Raw genomic sequence first — 15,228 nt, 5'->3', positions numbered from 1 at the left:
GGCTGCGGAGAGTGATCGTGTTTGTGCTGCAGAGGGTGATGGTGTTTGGGCTGCAGAGAGTGATGGTGTTTGGGCTGCAGAGAGTGATGGTGTTTGGGCTGCAGAGAGTGATGGTGTTTGGGCTGCAGAGGGTGATGGTCTTTGGGCTGCAGAGAGTAATGGTGTTTGGGCTGCAGAGAGTGATGGTGTTTGGGCTGCAGAGAGTGATGGTGTTTGGGCTGCAGAGGGTGATGGTGTTTGGGCTGCAGAGCGTGATAGTGTTTGGGCTGCAGAGGGTGATGGTGTTAGGGCTGCAGAGAGTGATGGTGTTTGAGCTGCAGAGGGTGATGGTGTTTTAGCTCCTGACTCCACCTGCCACCCTCAGGGTGTTGATGTGGGGGGAGTGCTTTACTATGAGGAGCCTCACCTCACCGCCTCTCCAACTCCAGGCCCCTCTGGCTCTGTGCGAGACACACACAATCCCTGAGTCCGACCTGTCGGGGTGTGAGGCACCGATGCGAGTTGGGGTAGATTCGCCCCAGTCCCTCGTGAGTCGACGTTGAAATCATCCCCCCTCCCCCCTCGCCCCCCATGTTGATGATGAATTGGGAGAGGACATCAACGGTCAACAAGTGAGACGATTGACGGCTGATGAGAGCGACAAGTGCCGTGACTGTTTCGTCTCCATGAGACAGGAGATCAAGGATGCTGGACACAACATTCGCGCCATGCTGGCCCATACTGGACAGAACATTGCCCAGCTGGCCCATACTGAACAGAACATTGCCCAGCTGGTCCATACTGGACAGAACTTTGCCCAGCTGGTCCATACTGGACAGAACATTGCCCAGCTGGTCCATACTGGACAGAACATTGCCCAGCTGGTCCTTACTGGACAGAACATTGCCCAGCTGGCCCATACTGGACAGAACATTGCCCAGCTGGCTCATACTGGACAGAACATTGCTCAGCTGTTCCATACTGGACAGAACATTGCCCAGCTGGCCCATACTGGACAGAACATTGCCCAGCTGGCCCATACTTGGCAGAACATTGCCCAGCTGGCTCATACTGGACAGAACATTGCCCAGCTGGTCCATACTGGATGGAACATTGCCCAGCTGGTCCAGACTGGACAGAACATTGCCCAGCTGGTCCATACTGGACAGAACATTGCCCAGCTGGCCCATACTGGACAGAACATTGCCGAGCTGACAAATAATCACCAGGCTCTCGTACATTTCATGGAGTTGAATGCGAGTACGGCTGTGCTGCACCCGAAGCCCGTGACACACCCCGTGCCACTTCCTGCCGCAGACAGAGTACAGGCCCAAGAGTCAGGAGCTATTCCTGCACCTGACGCTACTTTTATTCATGTCCCCGTGGAACAGCAGCACTCCAGCTCCGAACTCCCTGATTACAGCCATTTTGTAAGGCACAGATTTCGTGCCCTTGGCTCAAGAGGGGCTCGATCACAGGGAAGGATGGGGGCCAGGAGGAAATAGGATGCTCCTCGAGTGCAGAGTTCACCTCCTCTTGTTCAGAGTGTCACAGCGACCCTCGAGCATGCCGCAAGGGGGCGTCTGTAAATCTCATTGCTGTTTGTTCGGTTGGTGTTTTGGTTGTTTGTTTTTATTCGCTTATTGGTATTTTGTTATGTAATGAATCTCTCCTGATTGTTTGTCTGATAATTTTTGTTGCTGCTGCTGCTGCCCTTCAAACTTAATCAGAAGTCATTTGTAATTGTTCGAAGATTTTCTGAATATAAACCATGTTAACATCACAATTGCTTTCAAACAAGAAAATTAATGAGTTAACGTAATTTTTATTTAAAGTTTTTCACTACACACCTCAATGTTCACAATAAAGTTTTACAATAATTAACTGCCTCAAAATGTTAATGTAAAGTTTTGCACTAATTTTTTGATGCTGCAATTAAAGCTCACTGTTTCACTTTCAATCTCGCTTGTCCTGTTATCTGCTTTCCTGGGAGGGGGCGAGGAGGCAATTACCCATTTTCATCGATGTCAAAAGCATCAGCCACTGGGTGCTCTCTCGCTGCCCTGTCTCCTGCAGCCACGGCTTCCTCGGGGGTGGGGGTGGGGGGACCAACAATGGCCCCAGCAACATCCGGATTGTCATCGTGCATCTCATCCATTCCCAGAGGCATCTCGTCTTCCTGGTCAAAGGTCAGTCCTTCCCGCAGGGTAAAGTTGTGCAATGCGCATCAGACAACCACAACCCTGGACACCTTGACAGGTGAGTACGGCAAAGATCCCCCGACCTGTCCAAGTATCGAAAGCGTGATTTCAGCTCCCCGATTCTCCTCTCCACTACTTGGCGTGAGCACACGTGAGCACGGTTGTACCTCTCCAGTGATGTACTATTGGTCCTGTGGGTAGCCCTTGTCACCTGATATCCATCCAGATCCTTGCTGCTCTCCGGTGAAGGTATCATTGCAAGTCTGAGTGGCGAAGGACGAAGGCATCATGGGCACTTCCCTTGTGATCTGTATTTACACTCATGATCCACAGGTCGGCATCGCAAAGGATTCTCACATTTAACCAATTAAACCCCTTCCTGTTGATGTTAATGACAGGTGCCTCATTCGGTGCCTTCCATGCCACATGGGATCTGTCGACAGCCCACTGCACTCTGGGGAATCCAGCGAACGTGTGGAACGGAGTAGACCTTACCCTTTGGGGAATCCAGCGATCCTGTGGAACACGACAGACCTCTCCCTATGCCATGCTGGGGAATTGTCAAGTTTGATGAACTCGGAAACACTGCGGAATATCGCGCCCGTGATCTCATGAATTCACTCTCGCAGGGCTCTGAGTGATGATGTATCCGTGACCTGATGAATTCAGACTCTCGCAGGGCTCTAGGTGATGGTGTATCTGTGACCTGATGAATTCAGACTCTCGCAGGGCTCTGAGTGATGGTGTATCCGTGACCTGATGAATTCAGACTCTCACAGGGCTCTGGGTGATGGTGTATCTGTGACCTGATGTATTCAGACTCTCACAAGGCTCTGGGTGATGGTGTCTCTGTGATGTGATGAATTCAGACTCTCACAGAGCTCTGGGTGATGGTGTATCCGGGACCTGATGAATTCAGACTCTCGCAGGGCTCTGGGTGATGGTGTATCTGTGACCTGATGAATTCAGACTCTCACAGGGCTCTGGGTGATGGTGTATCTGTGACCTGATGAATTCAGACTCTCACAGGGCTCTGGGTAATGTTGCACATGTCACCGGGGCCGGACTGAAATGAGCCACATGCCACTGACGAGGCCCTGCAGGAAGTAGAAGGTGGCTGAAGGTCCTCTTGTAACATCTCACAGAGGCGGCCGATCGCCTCCTTGCTAAAACGAAGTCTCCACACAGATATCTCTTCCGATAACAATGTGGTTGATGTGGTGCATATGGAATTTCAAAAGGCTTTTGATAAAGTGCCGCATGGTAGGCTTATGATCAAGATTGCGGCCCATGGAATAAAGGGGGTAGTAGCAATATGGATATAGAATTGACTGAGGGACAGCGAACAGAGAAGTGGTGAACGGTTGTTTTTCGGAGTGGAGGGAGGTGTACAGTGATGTTCCCCAGGAGTCGGTGCTGGGACCAGTGCTTTTCTTGATTTTCTGATGACTTGGACTTGGGTGTACAGGGCACAATTTCAAAATTTGCGGATAACACAAAACTTGTAAGAGTCGTAAAGAGTGAGGAGGACAGTCATAGACTTCAAGGGAATATGGACAAGCTGGTGGAATGGGCGGATACATGGCAGGTGAAATTTAACGCAGAATAGTGCGAAGTCATACATTTTGGTCGGAAGAATGAGATGAGGTTATTTGAACTAGAGGGCACAAGTCTGAAGGGGTTGCAGGAACAGAGAGATCTGGGGGTATATGTACACAAATCATTGAAGGCGGAAGGGCAGGTTGAGAAAGTGGTTAAAAAAGCATACGGGATCCTGGGCTTCATAAATAGAGGCATAGAGTACAAAATTATGGAAGTCACGATGAACCTTTATAAAACACTGGTTCGACTGCAACTGGAGTATTGAGTCCAGTTTTGGCACCGGAATTTAGGAAAGATGTGAAGGCCTTAGAGAGGGTACAGAAGAGATTTATTAGAATGATTCCAGGGATGAGGGACTTTAGTTATGTGGATAGACTGGGGGAGCTGGGATTGCTCTCCTTGGAACAGAGACGGTTGAGAGGAGATTCGATGGAGGTCATCAAAATCATGAAGGGTCCAGAGAGAGTCGATAGAGAGAAAGTGTTCCCATTGGCGAAGGGTCAAGAATCTGAAGACATAGATTTAAGGTGATTGGCAAAATAACCAAAGGTGACATGAGGAAAAACTTTTAAACACAGCGAGTGGTTATGATCTGGAATGCACTGCCCGAGGGGGTGGTGGCGGCAGATTCAATCATGGCTTTCAAAAGGAAACTGGATAAGTACTTGAAAGGAAAAAGATTGCAGGGCTACGGCGGGGGAGTGGGAATGACTGGATTGTTCTTGCATGGAGCCGGCACGGACCGAATGGCCGAATCGCCTCCTTCCGTGCTGTTTCCTTTCCATGTTTCTCTCATGCAAATGGCAGAAGAGTGAAAATGAGCAGTATCAAAATGTGACAACTACCAGAACTGGGGTTCGAGCCCACGCGGGTATAAACCCATTGGATTTTATGTCCAACGCCTTCACCACTCGGCCATCCTGGTCGTTTCACAGTTTGGATTGGTGTGTAATATGCTTGAGTCTCACTGCTTCATTTTCATTGTCAGTCAAAGTCCAGGATGAAATGATGTGTGGAGCGGGGAAAGTGTGACAGAGAGAAACTCTGAAAAGCGTTGAAGAAGTGACACACACGCTCTGACACATGACACACACACACACACACACACAGCCACGTACACCTCGATGTGTGAGTGTGTTCACTGTCTGTCCGTGCGATCCCCGTCCGTACCGGCTTCAATTTTTAATGAAATGACCTATTTGACAACAGTTTGTTGAACTTTCCACGGGCCACTGTTGAAAGAAGACTCACTGTTCACATTTCCATCTCTCTGTTAGTTAAGATCCAGAATAAAGTGATGTGGGGTGCGAGGAAAAGAGTGATAAAGAGAGACACTCAGAAAGAGAGAGAGACACTGGGACAGAAAGAGACTCTCTCGGTCTGTCTGAGTCTGTGTCAGTCTCTCTCCCTCCATCTGTCCAATACCCTCAGATTTGAGAATCACAGGGTCAAAGAAGGAAACAGATTGGAACACATTGAGTCTGTGTCCTGTTTCAAAACCCACTCCCAGGAAAACCGCTCCGGTAGAATCGTTGAATGGTCAAAGTTTTTCCGGTGATTTTGACCTCCTCCCTGAGATGGCGAGACACGGGGACGTGGCGCGATTAAAAGGCTTCAGAAAAACCAGTTCCAATTGGATATTCTCCATCGTGGTGAGATATCCCCCCTCAGCCAGGGATTCAATTCCCCGATGAGGAGGAAGCATTTTTAAGACGCCAACTACAAATTTTACTTCTTTGCCTCGCTTCTTCTTCAAAAACGACAGAGAAAAATAGAACAGAAAAAGAATGAAACAGGTGATTGTCACTTTCAGAATATTATTGAGCGGAGACTGTTTGGGGACTGAATTCTTGGGGACCGTTCGTTGCAGAGCACAAATGTGTTCCGATCTGTTTCCTCCTTTGACCCTGTGATTCTTAGATCTGCGGGTATTAGAGAGAAGGAGGGGGAGAGACAAACAGAGAGACAGAGAGAGACAGAGAGAGAGAGAGAGAGAGCGAGACAGAGAGAGAGAGCGAGACAGAGAGAGAGACAGAGAGAGAGAGACAGAGAGAGAGAGGGGGAGAGAGGCAAAGACTGATCCTGAGAGACAACTTGAAACATAGAGGGAGTGGGAGGAGGAGGGAGGGATTTAACGATAATGCCTGTGTGTGTAATGTGCCTAAATGTGTCTGTCTCACTTTTTATAAGCTTTTCTGTGTGAGTCTCTGTTTCTCTGTCTTTCTCTCTCTGTCACTCTCTCCCGCGCTCCCCACATCACGTTATTCTGGATCTTGACGAACAGAGAGATGGAAATGTGACAGGTAAGTTTTCTTTCAACAGTGGCTCGTGGAAACCAGGGTTCAATTTCCCGACAGGGAGGTTACAGTTTTATTGCCTTTAAAAGCTTCACTTTCATTTCTCTTGCAATTTATCTCCACGTGGAGGTTTACCAGAAAGATCCCACATCCAACAATGAAATGGATGGTCAGTTAATCTGCGTTTTGGTGGTGTTCGTTGAGGGAGGAACGATAACTTCCTTAATAATAGATTGCAGCATTTTCGTTTTAGACACACACATTACACAGCCATGTACACACGCAGACACTGATAGACAGACACATACTCACACACACAGGTACACACACTGACAGACAGACACACACGTGTAGATTGAAACGCAGAGATGAAAGCTCATCAAATAAATGGTTAAAAAAGATTCACTGAAATTTGAAGCGTGTCTAACGCCATCTGTGGTGAGTGTCCTTGACCGACTCACGGCCGTTCCTCGATAGTATAGTCTGTCTCGCGGGAGACCGGGGAGGCCCAACTTTAACTGCCTTTAAAAGACAGAGAGACACTCTGAAAAACGGAGAAGAAGTGAGACACATTATACACACATATATACAGCCGCGTACACGCAGACACTGATACACAAACAGGTACACACACTGACAGACAGGCGCACCCTTCACCTCGATGTCAGAACCACAATAATGTTCGAGTAATGAATACGCAGAATCGAGCTGTGAGCAGACCCGGGCTAATTCAGCAGCTAAAAGCAGAGAGAGAGAGAGAGAAAGAAAGAGAAACAGAGAGCGAGACACAGGAAGAGAGATGGAGAGTGAGAGAGGCCTTGATAAGGGCGCAGAGGAGGTTTACCAGAAAGATCCCACAGACAACAATGAAATGGATGGCCAGTTTATCTGCTTTTTTTGTGGTGTTAGTTGAGGGAGGAAGGATTACCGTCCAGGTTTCCAAATTTGTGCACAGCAAGATCCCATTAATATCAATGAGAAAGTACCAGGTACATAATGCAGATGTAAAAAGAGTGTCACTGAACAGTATGAAAGTGTAAATTAAAAAGCTACCAGGAGTGGGCTTCAAACCGCAGAACTGGTCGAGGTGTCAGCAGTCGCTCAGTGGGCAGCACTCTCGGCAGCCAGCACACAATCTGCTGAAAGAAGGCTTGTCTTTCACATTTCCATCTCTTTGTTAGTCAAAGTCCAGAATGATAGATGTGGGGAGCGTGGGAAAGAGTGAGAGAGAGACAATCTGAAAAGCGTTGAAGAAGTGAGACACACACAAACAGACACAATACACACACACTGACACAGCAGACACTGATACACATGCGGACTATCATACACACAGGTACACACACTGACAGACAGACACACACGTGTCGGTTGAAACGCGAGCGTGAGGGGTCTGAAAAGAAAGTTCTGAACCATAGCCGGCAGGAATTCGAATCTGCCCGGGGAGATCCCAATGATTTTTTTATCCATCGCCCTAAACAACCCCCGCCACGACCGCTTCAGTTTAACTAAATGCTGCTCACTTAAAATTGCAACGATCCATCGCTCTGCAACAGACGGGCACCAAGAACGACCATGCCTCTGTGTGTAATGTGTGTGTGTCTCACTTTTTCTTAGCTTTTCTGTGTGAGTGTCCGTTTCTCTGTCTTTCTCTCAATAGTCCAATATTCCGTTTGCCTTCTGGATTATCTGCTGCACCTGTATGTTGACTTTTTGTGTTTCATGTACGAGGACACCCAGATCGCTCTGTACCGCAGCATTTTGTAGTATTTCTCCATTCAAATAATATTTTGCTTTTATATTTTCCCCCCCAAAGTGGATGAATTCACATTTTCCCACGTTATATTCCATCTGTCAAATTTTTGCCCATTCTCTTAACCTGTCAATATCCCTTTGCAGATACTTTGTGTCACCCTCGCAACTGGCTTTTCCACCTATCTTCGTATCATCAGCTAAATTGGCCACAATACACTCTGTCCCTTCATCCAAGTCATTGATATATATTGTAAATAGTTGAGGCTCCAGCACTGATCCCTGCGGCACCCACCAGTTACAAATTGCCATTTTGAAAATCACCCTTTTATCCCGACTCTTTGTTTTCTGTTAGTTCGCCAATCCTCAATCCATGAGCTCTTATCTTGAGCCTGTTATTCTCTGCGAGGTACAGGCCAGAAGCAATGGCTGCAGCGTGGCAGGAAGCGGCAGAAGGCATGGGTGTGTGCAAACGTGGAGAATAACAAGCAGCAGGGATACCACCTTTTATGTGGCACCTTATCGAATGCCTTTTGGAAATCCAAATAGACTGCATCTATTGGTTCCCCTTTATCCACCCTGCTCGTTACCACCTCAAAAACTCGAATAAAGTTGTCAGACACGATTTCCCATTCATAAAACCATGTTGACTATTCGAGATTGTATTATGAGTCCGCGAATGTCCTGCTCCTACTTCTTAATAATGGATTGTCGCATTTTCATTTCACACACACTCGGATGGGTTGAAACGCAGAGATGAAAGGAAAAATCTGAACCGTAGTCGGCAGGATTCGAACCTGCGCGGGGAAACCCCAATGGATTTCTAGTCCATCGCCTTAACCACTCGGCCACGACTACTTGCTCGATTTATGATGCTGCTGACTTAAAATCGCAATAATCCAGCGCTCTGCAACATAGAGCCACAGAACTGGGATTGGTATCAGCCGTCGCTCAGGGGGATCGGGTGCTCAGGCGAGTCACTCGTTGGTATCGTGATGAATAACACAACTTATCAGACAATTAAACCTCAATTCAAATCCACGTGGGACAATGAATTTCTACTGCCTTCAAAACCTTCGTTTTCATTTATCTCCAACATTGGATATGTGAAAAAACACTAATAAACTAACTCGGACAATCCCACTTTCCACAGTATAATTTCACTGATATTTCAGCGATTTTCAATCTTGCTCTCTGCGTCACCTCGATGTCAGAACCACAATAATGAGCAAGAAATGAAAGGCTGAGTCGCGTTGTGAACAGACCCGGGCTAATTCAGCATCCCGAGGGGGTGATGGAGGCAGATTCAATCATGGCTTTCAAAACCGAACGGGATAAGTACTTGAAAGGAAAAAAATGCAGGGCTCCGGGGACACGGCCAGGGAGTGGGACGAGCTGGATTGGGCTTGCATCGAGCCGGTCCGGACTCGATGTGCCGAAAGGCCTCCTTCCGTGCTGTAACCTTTCCATGATTTTGTGATGCAAATCGAAGAAGAGTCAATGAGCAGTGAAAAAAAACCTAACGGAAATAACATCTACCAGGAGTGGGGTTTGAACCCACGCGGGTATAAACCCATTGGATCTTAAGTCCAACGCCTTAACCACTCGGCCATCCTGGTTCTTCCACATTTGTGCTTTATGTGTAATGTACTTGAGTGTCACTTCTCCTACGCTTTTCTTTGTCATCAAAGAAATGGTCACAACAGATTCACTGACATTCGAAGAATGTCCAACGCCACCTGTCGTGAGTGTCCATCTCCAGACGACACCGGCTCCTCGTTGGTATCGTGGTGAGTATCCTCGCCTGTTATTCGGGCACCTGCGGTTCAATCCCCCGACGGGAAGTTGAACTTCTGCTGCCTTGAAAAGCTTCACTTTCCGTCCTGTGCCAGTTCCTCGTTAGTGTCATGTTGAGGGACAGAGAGAGTCAGGCATCGGAAAGGGCGCAGAGGAGGTTTACCAGAAAGATCCCACATGCAGCAATGAAAAGGATGGCCAGTTCATCTGCTTTTTGGTGCTGTTGATTATCGTCCAGGTTTCGAAATTTGATGAAAGCAAGTTCCCACAAATAGCAATGACAGAGTAACAGGCGCATGAGGCAGATGGAACAAGAGTGTCAATGAGCAGTAGCAAAATGCAACGGAAATAACATTTACCAGAAATGAGATTCGAAGCCACGCAGGTATAAACCCACCACGCGGCCATCCTAATCGTTGAGTTGATTTAATGGTGAGCGCCCCCCGAGTGGTTCAGACGATAGACTAGCGATCTGTTGGGATCTCTCCTCGCAAATTCGGATCCTGCCGACTGCAGATCCCATTATCTGCGTTTCAACATGCAGAAAATTTCTTGTAGAATTACTCAAACTGTAGTGAATTAAAAATGCACGGCTTTTAACACCTTGAGTTTTATGCTCTTTGGAATTGATCTGCAAGATTTCACGAAATCTACGATGGAAATAGAACAAAAATGTGCCAAATGACCGACAGTCTGTCTTTCTCTGTCTGTTTGAATCACTCTCTGTGTATATGTCCGTGTGTGTGTGTGTGTGTGTGTGTGTGTGTGTGCCTCACATTTTCTCCGTTTTTCTGAATGGGTTTCTGTCTCTTTCTTTCTCTCCCTCACTCTCTCCCGCGTTCCTCACATAATTTTACTCTGGACATAGAATCATAGAATCATAGAAGTTACAACATGGAAACAGGCCCTTCGGCCCAACATGTCCTTGTCGCCCAGTTTATACCACTAAGCTAGTCCCAATTGCCTGCACTTGGCCCATATCCGTCCATACCCATCTTACCCATGTAACTGTCTAAATGCTTTTTAAAAGACAAAATTGTACCCGCCTCTACTACTGCCTCTGGCAGCTCGTTCCAGACACTCACCACCCTTTGAGTGAAAAAATTGCCCCTCTGGACCCTTTTGTATCTCTCCCCTCTCACCTTAAATCTATGCCCCCTCGTTATAGACTCCCCTACCTTTGGGAAAAGATTTTGACTATCGACCTTATCTATGCCCCTCATTATTTTATAGACTTCTATAAGATCACCCCTTAACCTCCTACTCTCCAGGGAAAAAAGTCCCAGTCTGTCTAACCTCTCCCTGTAAGTCAAACCATCAAGTCCCGGTAGCATCCCAGTAAATCTTTTCTGCACTCTTTCTAGTTTAATAATATCCTTTCTATAATAGGGTGACCAGAACTGTACACAGTACTCCAAGTGTGGCCTCACCAATGCCCTGTACAACTTCAACAAGACATCCCAACTCCTGCATTCAATGTTCTGACCAATGAAACCAAGCATGCCGAATGCCTTCTTCACCACCCTATCCACCTGTGACTCCACTTTCAAGGAGCTATGAACCTGTACTCCTAGATCTCTTTGTTCTATAACTCTCCCCAACGCCCTACCATTAACGGAGTAGGTCCTGGCCCGATTCGATCTACCAAAATGCATCACCTCACATTTATCTAAATTAAACTCCATCTGCCATTCATCGGCCCACTGGCCCAATTTATCAAGATCCCGTTGCAATCCCAGATAACCTTCTTCACTGTCCACAATGCCACCAATCTTGGTGTCATCTGCAAACTTACTAACCATGCCTCCTAAATTCTCATCCAAATCATTAATATAAATAACAAATAACAGCGGACCCAGCACCGATCCCTGAGGCACACTGCTGGACACAGGCATCCAGTTTGAAAAATAACCCTCTACAACCACCCTCTGTCTTCTGTCGTCAAGCCAATTTTGTATCCAATTGGCTACCTCACCTTGGATCCCATGAGATTTAACCTTATGTAACAACCTACCATGCGGTACCTTGTCAAATGCTTTGCTGAAGTCCATGTAGACCACGTCTACTGCACAGCCCTCATCTATCTTCTTGGTTACCCCTTCAAAAAACTCAATCAAATTCGTGAGACATGATTTTCCTCTCACAAAACCATGCTGACTGTTCCTAATTAGTCCCTGCCTCTCCAAATGCCTGTAGATCCTGTCCCTCAGAATACCCTCTAACAACTTACCCACTACAGATGTCAGGCTCACTGGTCTGTAGTTCCCAGGCTTTTCCCTGCCACCCTTCTTAAACAAAGGCACAACATTTGCTACCCTCCAATCTTCAGGCACCTCACCTGTAGCGGTGGATGATTCAAATATCTCTGCTAGGGGACCCGCAATTTCCTCCCTAACCTCCCATAAAGTCCTGGGATACATTTCATCAGGTCCCGGAGATTTATCTACCTTGATGCGCGTTAAGACTTCCAGCACCTCCCTCTCTGTAATATGTACACTCCTCAAGACATCACTATTTATTTCCCCAAGTTCCCTAACATCCATGCCTTTCTCAACCGTAAATACCGATGTGAAATATTCATTCAGGATCTCACCCATTTCTTGTGGTTCCGCACATAGATGACCTTGTTGATCCTTAAGAGGCCCTACTCTCTCCCTCTTTACCCTTTTGCCCTTTATGTATTTGTAGAAGCTCTTTGGATTCACCTTTGCCTGATCTGCCAAAGCAATCTCATATCCCCTTTTTGCCCTCCTGATTTCTCTCTTAACTCTACTCCGGCAATCTCTATACTCTTCAAGGGATCCACTTGATCCCAGCTGCCTATGCATGTCATATGCCTCCTTCTTCTTTTTGACTAGTGCCTCAATCTCCCGAGTCATCCAAGGTTCCCTACTTCTAACAGCCTTGCCCTTCACTTTATAAGGAATGTGCTTACCCTGAACCCTGGTTAATACACTTTTGAAAGCCTCCCACTTAACAGACGTCCCTTTGCCTGCCAACAGACTCTCCCAATCAACTTCTGAAAGTTCCTGTCTAATACCATCAAAATTGGCCTTTCCCCAATTTAGAATTTTAACTTTTGGGCCAGACCTATCCTTCTCCATAGCTATCTTAAAACTAATGGAATTATGATCACTTGTCCCAAAGTGATCCCTCACCAACACTTCTGTCACCTGCCCTTCCTTATTTCCCAAGAGGAGGTCAAGTTTTGCCCCCTCTCTAGTCGGGCCATCCACATACTGAATGAGAAATTCCTCCTGAATACACTCAACAAATTTCTCTCCATCCAAGCCCCTAATGCTATGGCTGTCCCAGTCAATGTTGGGAAAGTTAAAGTCCCCTACTATTACCACCCTATTTTTCTTGCAGCTGTCTGTAATCTCCTTACATATTTGCTCCTCAATTTCCCGTTGACTATTTGGGGGTCTGTAGTACAATCCTATCAAAGTGATCTCTCCCTTCTTATTTTTCAGTTCTACCCATATGGACTCAGTGGGCGAACCCTCGGATATATCCCCTCTCACTACTGCCGTGATGTTCTCCCTAATCAAGAACGCAACTCCCCCTCCTCTCTTACCTCCTGCTCTATCTTTCCTATAGCATCTGTACCCTGGAACATTGAGCTGCCAGTCCTGCCCCTCCCTTATCCATGTTTCAGTAATAGCTATAACATCCCAGTCCCATGTACCCATCCATGCCCTGAGTTCATCTGCCTTGCCCATCAGACTTCTTGCATTGAAATAAATGCAGTTTAATCTAGACTTCTCTTGGTCTTTGCCCTGCTTTCTCAGACCATCTGTCCGGTCATGTTCTGTACACTCTCCCTTACAGCCTTTTGTTTCTGTCACCATTTTATTTCCCACTGACTTCCTGCATCGGTTCCCATCCCCCTGCCACATTAGTTTAAACCCTCCTCAACAGCACTGGCAAACACTCCCCCTAGGACATTGGTTCCAGTCCTGCCCAGATGCAGACCGTCCAATTTGTACTGGTCCCACCTCCCCCAGAACCGGTTCCAATGGCCCAGGAATTTGAATCCCTCCCTCTTGCACCATCTCTCAAGCCACGTATTCATCTTAGCTATCCTGTCATTCCTACTCTGACTTGCCCGTGGCACTGGTAGCAATCCTGAGATTACTACCTTTGAGGTCCTACTCTTTAGTTTAACTCCTAACTCCCTAAATTCAGCTTGTAGGAGCTCATCCTGTTTTTTACCTATATCGTTGGTGCCTATATGCACCACGACAACTGGCTGTTCACCCTCCCCCTCCAGAATGTCCTGCAGCCGCTCCGAGACATCCTGTCAATTATGGTGGGGAGAGATGGAAAAGTGGTCGCTCAGTCTTCTTTCACAAGTGGCCCGTGGAAAGTTAAATAAAGTGTCATGAAGCACCAGGCCGAGTGATTAAGGACTTAAGATCCAATTGGTTTACACCCGGGTGAACCCCACTCCCGGTAGCTCTTTAATTTAATCCCGTTACACTTTCATGCTGCTCAGTTCCACTCGTTTTCCATCTGCATGATGTACCTGTCACTTTGTCATTGCGGTTTGTGGGACCTTGCTGTGCGCAAATTTGGAAACCTGGACGATAATCCTCCCTCAATCAACACCACCAAAAAACAGATTAACTGGCCATCCTTTTCATTGCTGTATGTGGGATCTTTGTTGTCAGAATGACAATAACAAACAAGAAATCAAAGTCTTTAATTTAATCCCGTTACACTTTCATACTGCTCAGTTCCACTCGGTTTCCATCTGTATTATGTACCTGTTACTTTGTCATTGCGGTTTGTGGGACCTTGCGATGCGCATGCTTGGAAATCTGGACGATAATCTTTCCTCAAACAACACCACCAAAAAACAGATTAACTGTTGGTTCTGACATCGAGGTGAAGGGTGAGGCAGAGAGCAGCTTTTAAAATCGCTGGAATATCAGTGAAATTAAATTGTGGAAAGTGGGATGGTCCGAGTTTGTCTTTCAGTGTATTTTCCGCATCAAATATTGCAGATAAATTGCAAGAGAAATGAAAGTGAAACTGTGAAAGGCAGCAAAAGTGTAACCTACTCGTCAGGGAATTGAACCGCGGTCTATCGCGTGGTTCCTTTCATGAATCAACAGATTTCAATGTTGACAACGTGACAGGAATATTCTCTCCAACTCGAGTTAAATATTAAACACTTGGAATTCCATTAACACACATTGATAGCCTCATGATAGCACTGGGTCTGGATATGGAATGGCCGGTTCAAATCATTGGAAAATGACAAGAATCCCATCGTTTTAATTCTGTTTGGGAAATAAAACTCTTCTTTATTTTTTTTTAAATATAGTATTGAGCAATATAGGAACATGAGAACGTAAAATAGGAGCAGGAGTAGGCCATAAAACCCCTCGAGCCTGCTCCACCATTCAATGAGCTCATGGCTGCTCTTCGACGTCAACTCCACTTTTCCGCCCAATCCCCATATCCCTTGATTCCCCGAGAGTCCAAAAATCTATCGATATCAGTCTTGAAGATATTGAATGAATCAGCATCCACAGCCCTCTGGGGTAAAGAATTCCAAAGATTCTCAACACTCTGCATGAAGAAATTCCTCC

General features: G+C 46.6%; 3 non-coding genes across 3 annotated transcripts; all 3 read right to left on the bottom strand.

Moving 5' to 3' along the window:
* Positions 1-4,624: 4,624 nt before the first annotated feature.
* On the bottom strand, positions 4,625-4,707 carry trnal-uaa (transfer RNA leucine (anticodon UAA)). Its single transcript has one exon. It is a non-coding gene; the product is annotated as a tRNA-Leu (tRNA).
* A 3,900-nt stretch (positions 4,708-8,607) lies between these two features.
* trnas-aga (transfer RNA serine (anticodon AGA)) lies at positions 8,608-8,689 on the bottom strand. Its single transcript has one exon. It is a non-coding gene; the product is annotated as a tRNA-Ser (tRNA).
* Positions 8,690-9,367: 678 nt separating this feature from the next.
* On the bottom strand, positions 9,368-9,450 carry trnal-uaa (transfer RNA leucine (anticodon UAA)). Its single transcript has one exon. It is a non-coding gene; the product is annotated as a tRNA-Leu (tRNA).
* Between the last annotated feature and the right edge of the window lie 5,778 nt (positions 9,451-15,228).

The sequence above is a fragment of the Heptranchias perlo genome, unplaced genomic scaffold, assembly GCF_035084215.1.
Source record: "Heptranchias perlo isolate sHepPer1 unplaced genomic scaffold, sHepPer1.hap1 HAP1_SCAFFOLD_56, whole genome shotgun sequence".
Taxonomy (NCBI): Eukaryota; Metazoa; Chordata; class Chondrichthyes; order Hexanchiformes; family Hexanchidae; genus Heptranchias; species Heptranchias perlo.
This window is presented reverse-complemented; position numbering and strand designations above follow the sequence as displayed.